General features: G+C 38.5%; 1 long non-coding RNA gene across 1 annotated transcript in view; it reads right to left on the bottom strand.

The window, feature by feature from the left end:
- LOC113969377 overlaps positions 1-14,502 on the bottom strand; it is a 28,470-nt gene that overhangs the window by 8,401 nt on the left and 5,567 nt on the right. The window contains exon 3 of the long non-coding RNA XR_003534891.1: positions 380-441. This is a non-coding gene — a long non-coding RNA (uncharacterized LOC113969377). The remainder of the gene's footprint in view (positions 1-379; positions 442-14,502) is intronic.

The following is a 14,502-nucleotide window of genomic DNA, read 5'->3' as shown; positions in this document are numbered from 1 at the left end:
TCTCAAGTAAAATGTAATACTGGCAGCTAAAAAACAAACATCTGCCAATTCAAATAGACTGTAGAAATAATGTTCTGAAACACAAACACCTTTTGACAGTTTAGGGAGTCTGGGCAGAGCTGGTAGCGACAAGTACAGCTGGGCTGCCCAATGTCTACCATTATAAGATACTGTTTTAAGTAATTTATAAAACTTTGCCAACCTTTAACTGTTTGGGCTGAACTTTCCCAGACAAGGTATCTGTCTCAGGCTGACTTATTTTGGAAAGTTTCATTGAAATGGTTCAATCATTTCCAAATAACTTAGAGAAAAGTGCAATATTACGTTCCTGCTAAAACAGAAATAAACTGTACAATAGCATTGCTGAGTTCTAAGATACCTGTACTTTGGAAAGGGAACGTCAAAACAGCGTCAGCATCCAGGACATGCCTTTTGCTGGTTCTGAAAAAATCCAGATACATTTTGTCATTACATAAATTTCTTAAAATTTTAGTTTGTTTTGTGCTTTGTAGATACTTGCTCTAAACTAGTAGCTGAACTCCTCTGAGACCTCATTTTCATGGAGCACAATGCCACCCTCATCCCCTCCTCCAGCACAGCTGTGGCTGACTGCATGGGGAGGCAATTTCATCTATAACTACAGCTCTGGTTAATTCAGGGTATAGAGATCAAAGCCAACATTTTTCAGTCAGTCTCAAGGTGGGCAGCCACTAAGTTTCTATCCCACTGAGAGCTCTGCAACAACCTCACTGGTCTTAAATGAAAAAAACATATGGGGCAACTTCACAAGAATTTCAAACAGGTCCACTCTCAGCAGATCTCTATGGAGGAAAGACTACACAGACATATGCAGATGAAGCCAATCACTTTACTTATACACTGTATTAGCCAAACAGATATCAGTACTAAGGAATAGGGGTGGATTAGCACAGTGATGTGCCCAAGCATGGGCCCAGAATGATGCTAATGTTAAAGTAGATACATGGTTCCCAGGTCAGAGGTCGCTTGTATGTGTCCAACTTGAAGCATGAACAGAGGAATTGAAGAGTTCTTTTATACAGCCATTTCACATCATCTCTGCACACCCTACACTGTGTGTGAGTGTGGAAGTGACTTGGACATAGCTTGGTAAGGATATTTGATGACCTAAAAGTTGAAAGAGTCTTTAGCCATTGTATTTGAAACAGAAGTAGTTCAAATTAATTGTACCACACACTGAAGGAGACATTTTAGATTGTTTTTGTGGCAACGTTGAAAAACATGATCTTTCCTCATTTGAAGGTTAATCTTTATTGAATGTTTTTCTCTTTTCTAAATGATTTGTGTTCATCTGACTTGTGATATTCTTCTTTTATTGAAGCATCAATGTAATTCTGAGTTTTTTCAGTATGCAAAAATGCTCCAATTCAGCCACAATTTATTATGTGTGGATCAGATATGCCTGGATTAGGTTCTGTGATTTACTGTACTGGTACCAAATTAGACATTTCTCAGGGTTTCCTGCCAGTTTCAAAATGAATGACTCTGAAATTGTTCTCCAGTTTTATTTTGAAAAAAGATGAGTGAAACCAGTGAAATACCGTCTTGCACAGTGTGTGAGAAAGGTTTGACTTCTGTGGCACCTTCTCTCTGTAGATCATAAAGAACCTCTCTAAAATCATCAGGTGTGGCCTCCATTCTTTTATTACAAGAATAATCATAATAAATCTTCTCTGAAGATCCATGCAAAGACAATATGAAGTCTTACCTCTTGGTTACCACCACTGTCACCACACTACCATTGCCCTGAAAAATGTAAATCTAGTGATTTACAAGACAGGAAAAATGTGGATTTATTGTGCACATCATAGCTCTGCTGTAATGGTAGTTGTCTAGTAAAAGTGTGGGATTACTTTGATATAGCATGGCACAACACAACAGGTAGTAATTTATGTCAAATGGCATTAGATGGAAGAGGTCAAACGTAAAATTTTGCTTCTGGAGTCTGTTTTGCTATTTAATTAATACTTGAGACAGGGAGGACCTGCAGATGTGTGACTGTTCTGGTCTGGTACAAAACCAGAAATAAACAGGTTTCGGGGACTGCTAATAGTCACATGACCTGGATGTGTTTGAAGGTGTTGTTTGGAGGCATCACTTGCTTCAGCATTCATTATCATAACTAAATCACAGGCTCTATGGTGTTGATGAACCTCATTTACACAAGTTCATAAAACTGCAGATTTTTTGGTACTGATTGCTGGTTTGAAGTTGTTCTCAGGGAGAAGAATCAGAAAAGGGAGAAAAAGGAGAGAAAAAGTTCAGCTAACTGGCTCACAACAGAAGGGTGAGCTAGGCATAAGGGGACAGAGACATCTCTGTGTCTTAGTTTTCTCTAGTGAGCTGAAGAGCTAGAGATGTGTATAAGGAATGGAAACTATTTGTAGGCCACTCCAAAGAAAACCAATAAAGGAGAAAAGACCCTCAGCCTTTTCTTTAGGTGGATCCTCTGCCAAATCCCACATTGATGTAAGCAGACTGGGAAAACGTGGATGTATTCTGCTACTTAAAGAAGAAGAGAACTTTAGAAGACTTGGCTATAATACAGTCTCTGTACTGCAAATAACTGAGGAGAACAGGGTACATGCGGGATTCACATGAGCTGCTGGGATCAACAGCTACTGGGAAGCCTTTGCCAATGTCTTAAAAAGGAAACCTGATCGTGTTGCAGAGGCACCACTTACTCTGTACTGCTTTGTGTTGTGCAGCTGGAGCCCAGGCTAAGTCTTTGAAAACAGAACTACAACCTTTGTAAAAATTCAACGTCAGCATTATAGAGAAAAGACCAAAGTATTAGCTTTGCAGGGTCTGTGGAGAGCAGGACCCTCTCATCTGAAAAGCAGCTTATCCCTGGAGCAGAAGACACCAAGTGGTTAGGTTTTTAGCCTAACATTCCCCCTAAGTTATTCTCTTTTGAGAGATTCCATGCAATCTCTATTTTCTCCATGGAGATCCCAAGGTTTAGCACCTGCTTCATCTACCCAGACCACCAACACAGCCAATCTCTGCTGTGTCTGCTCCAAGCTACATATCAAATACTCAGGACATTCTTCCAAAACATGAACTGGCATTTTCCTGGGTATAGGAGTATGGTAGGAAAGAAATTGCAACTTTAAAAACATTGTTTTTCCCTAACCATATTAAGACACACAGAGTGTCATATTAGGAACCCACGGTAAAGAAACGGTAAGGACTACCTTTTGCCTTAGGTGCAGTATATGTAGGACCACAGGATTGCTCATGCTGCTCTCATCATTCCTACCAACATTTTGAGATCTTCCTTAGTTTTCAACAGACATTATAAGGTACTTTTATAGTGTCTAATTTTGAAAAAAATGAGCTATGTACTTATATGAAGCGGTTGCTCTAGCCTTCCCCCAGTCATCACAGTGCTTCTGCACATGTTTGGATTTGAATAGCTTCATGATAAGCATAGGCTTCAGTGCATTTATGGAACAGAAGTCTTATAACTTAAGCACGGTACAAGGTTTAAAAATCTGTCTGATATGCAAGTAGTATAGATATATCAAAGAAAACTGCAATGACTGCACAGGATAAGCATCAACTGAAAACTGAGATTTTATAGATATTGATTAAAAAGAAAAATGTGAAGTAGTTTCTTAAAAGTTAGGCACAATAAAGTCAAGAGAGAGATACAAAATATCAAGTTCCTAGTAGCTGACCGTTTTATTTTCCATGACTATGCTGGCAGCAAAAAAACCCCAAAACAGAAAGAAGAAAAACCCTGATATATTTCTTCTGAGCAACATCCCACAGAGCCTAAATTCACTGGTGAGGAACTGACAAACTGAAGGAATCAACACTAATCAGAAAAAGCATGCAGACTTGTGCTAAAGAGCTTCATAAGTAACTGAATGGGTGAATTATTTATCCAAAATTTAATCTCTTGTGCCCTTACAAAAGTAACTGTTTTAATAAAACTGTCGTGCATATCGAAAACAAGCTCACACTAAAAAAAACAATGTTATATGTAGACTTAAATAAGAACTTAAGTAAAATGTACTTTTATATCTCATATGTACCTCTTCTAATGGTGAATGCTAAGTCATATATAAGGGTTTATCAGTGCTAATTAGTAATAGTGAGAAGAAAGAACGAAGGTAAAACAGAATGTTTGGAGAGAACATAGAAAGCAAACAGAAGTGAGACAAATTTTATCTAACTAGCATGCCAAAGGAATGATCATCAGGGGAAGTTACTCATGAACATTCAATATTTTAGAATTTCCTACCTTTAATGCATTTCTCAATCCAAATGTAATTAAACTGCTTCATGTTTTCCCTTTCTTTCAGAAATGAAATAAGAAAAAGGAAAAAAAAGACCAGTTAGGTTTGCAGAGCTTCTAAATTGCTCAAGAATTCAAGTAGAATTATTCAAAAACCGCAAGACAAATGCACATGACTGAAAACTGTTCATTAAGTTATCAGAGAATTAAACAATCCACTCTCTTCTCATTTTGTCCATATTCAGTATATCCTCACATTTTCTTACCAGTGTTACTAAATTTTACTAAATCAACCAATTTTTTTTCTGGAAAAAAATTTCAAGACATAATTGTTAAGTTTTGTGTTTATTTTAGGGTTTCTGCCTTTTTTTAAAAAAACCAGTAAATTATTATTTGATTCCAAGAAAGTACAACTTCCATTACTCATTGCTAGCTTTCAACAATCAATTTTGTAGTTTTGGTGTAGTTGGGTCTAAATTTGAAAGTGAAGTCACAACAGAAAAAAAAAAAAGTCATGCAGACATGTGAAACATCAAAATTATAGCTTCTTGTTGCAAAGGAGATTATTTTTTACAAGTTCTCACTATTTCTCATGCAGCAGCAACTAAAAGAATGCATAACAGAAAATAAATATAAAGAAATTTTTTACTAATCCTTTTTATTTTAGCCATTAGGTAAGGATTTTTGAAAGTGAATGAAACCATTGTTGATTTGCCCATATATTTCTGGGTTGGGTTTTTAAAATTTGATTTTTGGGGGGATGTTAGTAAAGGCTGGAGAGAGAAGCAATATTCAGGATGAAAACACATAGCTTTCAAAAACAGGAGAACAATCTGCTCATATATAAACACAGTGGGTCCTTTACATAAGAGTAAAGGTAAAATAAAAGAAACAAAACAAAGAAATTGTTATTCAGCTATGAGAATGCCACCCACTAAGTCAACCAAGCAGCTCTCCCCAGCATAGATCAGCCCCCCTGACAATCTGGCCCTGTGTTAAATGGATAAGCTTAGTAAAAAATCTAAACTCTATCCTCCACGGTGCATGAACATACACAAACCAGCTATTTACAGATGTTCGAGGAAGTCAGTGACAATGTCCTGAAAAGGTATGTTATAAGTCTCGCCAGGTGGAATTTCTAAAGAGCTATTGGACAAATTCTTGAGAGCAGTCCGAGCTAGTCTGCACCACCCAAGTGGCATCTGTGGTCACAAATCTGCTACATATTGCCGGTCAGGAGCCCTCTGCTGCTAAAAAAACACACTTTCCTGACATATCCACATCCCTGCCAGGTTCCTGTTACACTTCTAGCATGCAGCCTGGCTGGGGCAGTGCTGCCATAGAGACATCTTGCTCAGTCACAAGTAGTTGTTTGTAACATGGACTGGTCTTGCGTCTGGGACTGAGCTTCATAAAACCCTGACTGTCTGATCTGCTTCCCTCTCTCTGGCAAATGTAAAGCAGCTGATGTAGAAGACACTGTCACCCTCTGTTTCTTCATTATCTCTCTGTCAGAGGTAGCTGTAAAGGATAATTCCTGATCACATCAGTCTTACCCAGAAACAGACCTTCCAGAGGGCTAAAAGGAGGAGGGAAAAAACCCACTCTTGTATCAAAGAAGCTTTCAAGGCATATTGATTGGATGGCAAGGGGACCCATTTAAAATTTAAAAAAATTGTGGGCACAAATTTTTGACACCTTTTTTTCCCAGTGCCCCATGGTATCCATTACTTTGATTCAAACTTACTAGATTTTTTTTTACAGGATTGTTGCAAGCACATTAAAAAGCAGCTGAAACAATTTTGGGGAGAGGGTACAAATTATAACTAGAAAAGTTACATTAACACAAAGCTAAAATTTAGATTTAAAGACTGGGCAGATTTAAAGACTCAGCATTTTACTACTGCTCAACCACATGAGCCTGGACAGTTCTGCGATAATTTTTCTGAGCAAAATACCTATGCCATACCCATGTCTTTGCAAATAATAAGGATCAGCTCTTAATTTTAGAGGAACTTACACATCTCTGTCCAATCTATAAACCTACATGACTGCTTGAATCTTCAATACATACTGTATATTGAAAAGTAGAGAGCATTGAAAGCAGGTATGGTTTCTCGTTCTCTTTTCCCTTCCAAATTCTTAATGGTCTTCCACATTGGTCTTTATTGTGACATGCAATGGTAAAAATTAGGTAGAAGCAAGACAGCCAAGACCTGGCAATATTGACTATTGATCCAGCTGTACAGAGTCAGATTACTTGGAAAACAACCCTTCAATTTTTCACTCCAGTGACGCTGCAGGGCAGTTGCTTTTAGGATCATTACCCTTGTCTGTAAAATAAAGGAATGTGAGAACGTGTTTGAGTAAATTTTGAACCTATTTGAACTTTGTGGGTTTGAAAGTTAGTCCTAGAGTCAAATCGTTGCCTTCCATGCACACATCACCTCCACAGCTAACCAGGGCATTCACACTAAAACTGTGGTTTAGCTGTTCCATAAATCATCCATAAATCACTATAATGTTGTAATGAGTGCAATGAGAAATACCTGTATTGCCAACACCTTATCACATGAGAGTTGCTTTAAGAGAGGAAAATCCAGTAGGTATGTTTCCTTGTTATTCTAACTGGCAAAGAAATTAATGCCACTGATGCACTAGCAAGGGATGCCAGAACCCCGTCTCTTTAGCAAGGCAGTTCTGCAGTAAAGAATGTGGGCACTTTTGCAGGGTTTGGATAGCAGGATCTTTAAGCTTAGGGGCAAAATCAGAGAAACAGAGAACAGCCAGAGGCCAACTAGTGTTCAACTTGTCCACGCTTATGAGTTTCCCTTTCATTTTTGTGTTCAACACTATTCTAAACAAGGGAGACAAGTCTTATTAAAGGGGAACATTAAAGGTAAGAGTGGCCTTAATCCATGAAAACTGCAAGGAAAGTAGCAAGAGTATGGGCAGGCCAGACATGCATTAATGACAAGAATCAGGAGCAACAAAATTGTGGGGACATTTTGATTGATCAAATTTAGATGAGGGAGATTTTCTCCAAACATTGTTCCTTCCTTTTTTTTTTCATATCTAATTGCTGTTAACAGCCTCTGCAATGAAACAGTCCTTTCCCCTCGCTCTTTAAAGAGAACAATGAGATGTGGCATTTTTTTTGAGGATTATTGCTGTCTCTGAGAATTCAGTCTCAGAGACTTGATTTTTTTTTTTGAGAGGATATCAACACAGAAGGCACGCTCCTGAAACAGATACCTTGAAATAGAAAAATAAATATTATGAAATGTATTGAAATAAAAAATAAATTGATAGAATTGAGGGGGATTAACAGTGAATTGTAAACAGACAATAACATAGATATCTCTTTTATACACAAGTATAGGAAGCATACTTGATGGAAATGAAACTTGGACAAGATCTCAACTTCAGAAGACACCACGGCATGATTCTGAGACTGCGTTGGCTTAACTTCTGAAAAAAGTAATAAAAAAGACTAAATAAGGAAAATCAGAAAGAAAGGGAAAAGGGAGAAAGGAAAAAATGGCAAAAGAAAGCAAGCTTCAGGAATGGAGGAAGTCTGTCTCAGACAGCAACACAGTCCTTAAAATGAAATAAGGAAAATATTTAAATTGTCTTCCCAGTCTCAGGTATACTGAGCACATGGGATGTCCTCAGAGGAAGGAAAGAGTGGCTCTCAAGATACTAACTCTGGCTCAAGAAGTTGTTGTTTTAGACCAGTGACTGCTGGAAGGTGGAAGGTACGTCAGACAACGATCCCTCTGTGTTCACCCTATCTGTTATATTCCTTCCCCAAGCATTTTCTGTAACCACTCTCAGAGACAGATTACCAGACAATGCAGACCTTCAGTCTGACCCTGTGCTGCACCTCTCAGCTTTTAAGACAAAAAAGCGATGCATGAAATAAACTCAAGCAGTAAGGATTTAAACACAAGTGGCCATAGTGTCTAGATATTTGGATCTATTAAGAAGCGTGTGATCAAAAGCCAAATCCCTGCTGAGGAACCAAAATTGATGAGATCAGTCCAGACACAGGGCTCTGATTCAGCTCGGCTTTCACACTACAAGTTGTAAAGTAATTTATCACTGAAGAAACCCACATACTTGTATCACATTAGCAGATATTTCCCATGAATAAAACAAGGGATTTTATTTTGTAACTTTCCTTCAAACACAAGAAGTCTCAGAGTAGTCTCTGGTCCCCCATAAAATGAAAAAAAAAAGATTAATTTTCAATTTATGCAGTAATTTTTACAGTCAAGCATAACAAATACGGTAACAGATTTTCCAGACGTCCAGAGCTCCAGAGGCGCTATTATCATGACTAGGCTGCCCTCTCTTGTACAGAGAGAAATTTACACCTGAATTTTGTATTTCAGATTTAAAAATACATGAGAGGCTGCTGTGCTCTCTACAGAAGAAGGAAAGGTATAAAATGTGCATTCTCAAACCAGGACTAATCAAATGACACTATAGTGTTATTATGTAAAGCTGATTTTGTTAATATTTAATATATTAGTGATGTTTTTAGAAAATATTTTATTTCAGGCATTCCATCTCTGTAGGTTCACCAGACAACACATGGTTCTCTCCTTGCAGACTGCACAGTTTATCTGCAAAGCCTACCTACTTTAAATAGAGAGGCTTAGAATATACCCCAGAGTCTTTCTGTTTCCACTTTACAGGGAGACTGGAAGATCTAAACTTTAACTGCTTCAGCTGTACTTCCCTCAGCCTAGCTCCAGTCCCTCCATGCAACCCCATAGTCAGCCATGACTCCTGTTAGAAATCTATTGAATCCTAAGCCCTTCTCTCTGCAAAGTAACACTCCATAAATTAAAGGGATTTCCCCCTTTCTTCTGCAACACTTTGGTTTTACTTGCTGTACAATAGCAATTCAGGGACTAAAAGGACTTGAGAACAGTAAATATGTCTGTTTGGACATACTTAAATTCCTTCTGAAAAAAAATGAAGAAAAAAAGAAGTAAAATTTGCTTTTTTCCTTCTTAGGTCAGACGAGATGTCAATTTCTATAGTGATTTCCTGCACCTTTTCTCTTTATTTTTTAAATTTTGTCATGTAGGTAAAATTCTTCCCACCCAGTTGGAGATACTGGACAAACAGGGTCTACAAAGAATTTGTTTTTACTAGTGATAATTTCTCTACCTTTCAACTAGCTTTATGTTGGAAAGAGTAAATTCTTAGGGATTGCATCTAACAGCTTTTCCTCTGTGTAAGTATATGATGCATTATGACCACTGTGTCTTAAACCTTCTTCTCAGTTACCTCATTTTCATTAGTCTCCTGGCTATTGACTCAACATCTATCATCTTTAATTTCATCCTAAAAGCTGGTAGAAGGGGATTTCAAGTATTGTCAAAAGTTAAAATGGCTGCTCCTTAGGCAGGAATCAGCCAGAACAAGCTAATAAATCTCCTGCTCCAAAGATAGGCTTTGTGCTCCTGAATGAAGACCAGAAATATGAGATATATAAAAGAATCCACTAGCAAAATCCTCTGAATAACTCAGACAAGAATGGGAGGTCCTGTTGGATGGGGGTTTTTTGCTGCCATGACCAGCACAGCTGAGTGAAGCACAGGGGCAGAAGGTATAATACATGAGACACGGATAAGTAGAATAGCAGAGCTACAGCATAGTCAGTGAACTAAACCTTGACTTCACACCCCTAAAGGCCTGGCCAGCATGGCTGTGGAAACTTGATGGTAATAGGTCTTTAGTGGACTACCTCCCACCTTGAGCCATGGGACCAGAAAGGAATCCCAGTTCCCTCCTTGGTCTTCTAAGGCAGAGAATGCAGTCTAAACCTAGACTTACTTTGGGAAAATATGAGTAAACCCAGCAAAAACTGCAGTGACTTGAGCCTTCTCACCGGGAAAACAGTTCCTCACACATACAGCCCTTCATTCTCCCCAACAACGGTGTCAATTAATGTTCTGTATGGCAAAACATTTGCTTTAACCACGCTGCTTGTAATTAGCAGTATCTATTAATACTAGGCATCTGAGACCTGCAGGGTTTGAGTAAAAAGTGCCAGGGCTCAAGTGTTTATGAGCAGTTCATATACAGCAGGAAATTTCTTGTTTTTCTTGAACAGTTGCCCTGTCTGTACTTGCAAAAAACTGCATGGTGAATAGTCATTACCCAGCTTAATAGAGATGTGGGCTAAAGTTTCTGCTACCTGGTTTTACACATAGGCTGTGGTTAGAGGGGAAAACAGAGAAAAGTCTTATTGCTTACATGTTGGTATGTAATTTAAGTGAAAGCAAGGAATAAGTCATTCTGTGTTTACCACCTTAAAGTAGGCTTTTCAATTCTTTGCAATGCTATGGATTAGAGGTAGATGGGAACAAATCCTGCAGATCCTACCATCATCAATTTTTATGGCAATTCAAATACTACTCTTAAAATGAATTTTTCCTTTCACATATATATTTAATTTTGATTGCCGGTATGGATTTTTGTTCTAATAGTTTCACTTTGCAACACAAATCATTAAAACAGAGGAGCTCTGTCTCCTCCCTTTCTTTGTGTTGTATATTTTAGAAATGGCTTCCATACCTTCTTATTCTCTGCATTTATGATAATTGTGAAGTATTAGGTTTCATTCAAAATGAGAATGAGTTGATTCTAATTCACCAGGAGCAAAATCACTCCATCACTATCCTCTTTAACCCTATGCTCTACTCACAGGACCACAGACACCTTATGAAGACAGCTATTAACACTGTACTAACTATTTGGTATATCATTATGTTGTCTGTTCTCTCATAGTTTCAAGTCTGTATTTTGAGTTTGCTAACAGATCTGCTCAGGAATTAGGCAAGTTAACTCAGTTCAATGCACAAAACTCAGTGTAATTTACTACACAGCAAAAAATCCCCTTAGAAAAAAATGGCAGAAACTGAAAGTTTCCTGAAGAGTGAGACAGTCTATTTCTAACTCCATTTGATAAAGCTCAACCCTTCATCAAGAGATCTATCTATACACTATAGATAGAGCCTACATGGAAAAAGGATTTACTGTAGTCTTTTTTTTTTTTTTCCCAAATTTCTCTTACAATTTAGCTTACATTTGGATATTTGGAGTCAGTCCATTTTGATTATTTGAAAGTCTATCATTCTTCATATGCAAAAATCCAAGGACAGTTTTATCTTCCCCCAAGCTTCAACAATATTCACGTTAACTGTTCTTCAGTGTGGCCACAGATATTGAGAGGTTTTTGTTTCTAACAGCTTGGATGGAATGAGAGGCTCTGATTTGTTAGAGCACTAAGGATATGCAGTCCCCTCATGAATTACTATCACTTATATACATGCCACTATTGTAGTAACAGTACAGAATTATCTTTTCTGCTTCAAAGAGAACCAAACAGAAACTGACAGACTCAGAAACCCATTTCAAACTGGTGGTGTTGACTTCTAGAGCACTTATAGCAAAGCCAGAAAATGTGAAAAGTGATTGAAGAGTCTCAATGTATCAACCTGCAGGACACAAGTTTTTTTCCACAGAAGAGCTCAGCATAAGAAAGATGTTAAGCTATTGGAAAGCATCCAAAGGAGGGCAACAAAGATGATGAAGGGCCTTGAGCAGAAGTCGTATGAGGAGCTGCTGAGGTCACTTGGTCTATTCAGCCTGGAGAAGACTAAGGGGAGACCTCATTGCAGTCTACAACTTCCTTGTGAGGGGGAGTGGCAGGCACTGATCTCTTCTGTGAGGTAACCAGTGACAGGACCCAAGGGAATGGCTTGAAATTTATCAGGAAAGATTTAGGTTGGATATTAGAAAGAGGTTCTTCATTCAGGGGGTGGTTGGGCACTGGAACAGGCTCCCCAGGGAAGTGGTCACAGCATTAAGCCTGACAGAGTGCAAGAAGCATTTGGACAATGCTCTCAGATACATGGTGTGACTCCTGGGGAGGGTCCTGTGCAGGGCCAGGAGTTGGACTCAATGTCCCCTGTGGGTCCCTTCCAACTTGGCATATTCTGTGGTTACAGCAAGGTTATTCACATTTACAGGGACCCCTGGTGGCCTAGTGGTTAGCATGCAGGACTCTCACCTCTGCGACCCAGGTTCGAATCCCAGCCAGTCCCCTGGGCAGATGGAGCTCGTTAGCCCTGTAAGGCCATCCATCTATGAGAAGGTCACTCTAAACAAACCTACGTCCTGAGGACCTCACTGCCATTGTCCAAGCTTGCTTGGCCCCGGCAGATGAACCTTAGGATTAAAGGGTGGGCTCAGTTCAGCGCAGGCTGTGTCTCACCTAAAAAATCCATTGCGCAGGCTGGAAAGGTAAAAAGACCTTTCCCCAAATCTTCGTTCGCGAAGACTGGTCATTATTATTATATATTATTATTATCACATTTACAGAACACACACACAATAAAAAACTAAATAAAAAAAAAGAGAAAGAAGAAAAGGGCAAAAGAAAAAGGAAGGAGGGAAGAAAGGAAGGAAATTTGCTTGACACATTGCCTAAACCCCCCATTTTTAGACACCACAACATGTTGATGCAAATTTATATTGTGGGTTCACTACTTAGAAGGGAAAATGAACCCTATTTTCCTATGTCTATGCAGTCAAAAATTGGACATAACACTTCTTTTTTTCTGCTAAAAGAAAAACAACCAGTAGTATGGGAAGGCATTTGCATTGTCTAGGAAGAAGTTACTGGGGCATAGATTGCTTGTATTCATTTGCAGCTTAGAGGTGCAAATGGATGTCTTCTTCCCTGACCAAACAGGCATTAATTATCTCCCTAAGGCTGGATCAGAACCAAGACTTGATGGCCATGAGGACAACCGGTAACTGGTGCAACTTCTCCTGAATCGTATGAGAAAGACAGGATTTATATCTACTGAAGAAAGCAGGAGAAACAGGTGGAAGATAGATCAACATCAAATTTGTGTTTATTATTCCTGGCAGACCGCAGGGGGCTCTGGGGATCAGTGCCTAAGGGTAAGTGGGCTGAGGATTAGTAAAAGAGCTGGGAAAGGACAAGAGGAGGACTTATGTACTTCTTCCGTACACCCTGGGAGTAGTAAAAAATAAAACCCCACTTTCAACCTCTGTTTCCCTCTTTTCAACCTATTTTTCCCCTCCTACAAAGTTCCTGGACAGCATATAGTGGTAGGTGAAGGAGAAAGCTTGTGAGCAAAAAAAATAAATCAAGGTCTATTGAAAACAGGTAAACCCAAAAGCCTGGGATTTATGATTTGGCATAAGTCAAGTATTTTTAATAGCTGCTGCAGCAATTGCAAAAGGTGGTGGTGGATTGATCATGTCTTGCTATACTCATATGGGGACCAATTCCTCTCTGAAAGATATGCTTTAGTCAAACTAATGTCTTGGAAATGGAAGTAGGCAGGAGCTTATGATTTATGCAGTCAGGTGAGAGATGCTTCTGTGTCTTTTGTCAATGTAAACTGTTTAAAGGTGGAAAAAAATGACAAGAAAACTCAGACCCAGTCTAAGTACAGACTGGACAGATAGTATTTACCTCTGAGTTTGGAGAGTGAAAATGGTTTTCTCTTTGAGATTTTCCTCCTCCTCAAGCTTAAACGATTACTAAAAGGAAAGAAGATGATTACAGAGGTAAAGAAAAATATTCAGAAGTTTCTTAAGCTAGCAGAGAGTAGAAACTGAAAGCAAATATATAGTGAAATGTGAGAATGTATAGAAAAAACAATGGCTTATTCTTAGAAACAATCTAAATTGATACAAAAGGCACACGTATTTGGCTGCAACAGCTTTTCCCTCCAACTTTAACAACAAATATTTTCCATCTTAACTTCTCCATGGCCTACAGGAATCTGGCCCATTCTGCTCTCCAAAGACACTATTACAATTAAGGGTCACTTAAATACTTAGCAAAGACAATATGGATAAAACTGCACCCTTCTCCCTGAAGGTGGATTTTGATGTACATTAGCAGGTGTTCTGAGAATCCTAAATTGTCATAACCGTAATTCATCAAATAAATGGAAGGCTCGGGTATCAGAATAGTACTACAAGCACAACAGAAAAAAACCCCTTGGCTTCTAAATTTCTGTAACTCGTAGAGTCTTTTGTTCTTAAAGTTGCTTCATAAAGAGGATGGAAGCCATAAGGAAATAAATCTAGTTGTCTGTCTATGGATTAAGACCTGGAATGTGCAAACAAAGGATTTTTTTATGTCTTTG

Source organism: Neopelma chrysocephalum, unplaced genomic scaffold (assembly GCF_003984885.1).
Source record: "Neopelma chrysocephalum unplaced genomic scaffold, ASM398488v2 Primary Assembly neopelma1_22, whole genome shotgun sequence".
NCBI classification, from domain to species: domain Eukaryota; kingdom Metazoa; phylum Chordata; class Aves; order Passeriformes; family Pipridae; genus Neopelma; species Neopelma chrysocephalum.
This window is presented reverse-complemented; position numbering and strand designations above follow the sequence as displayed.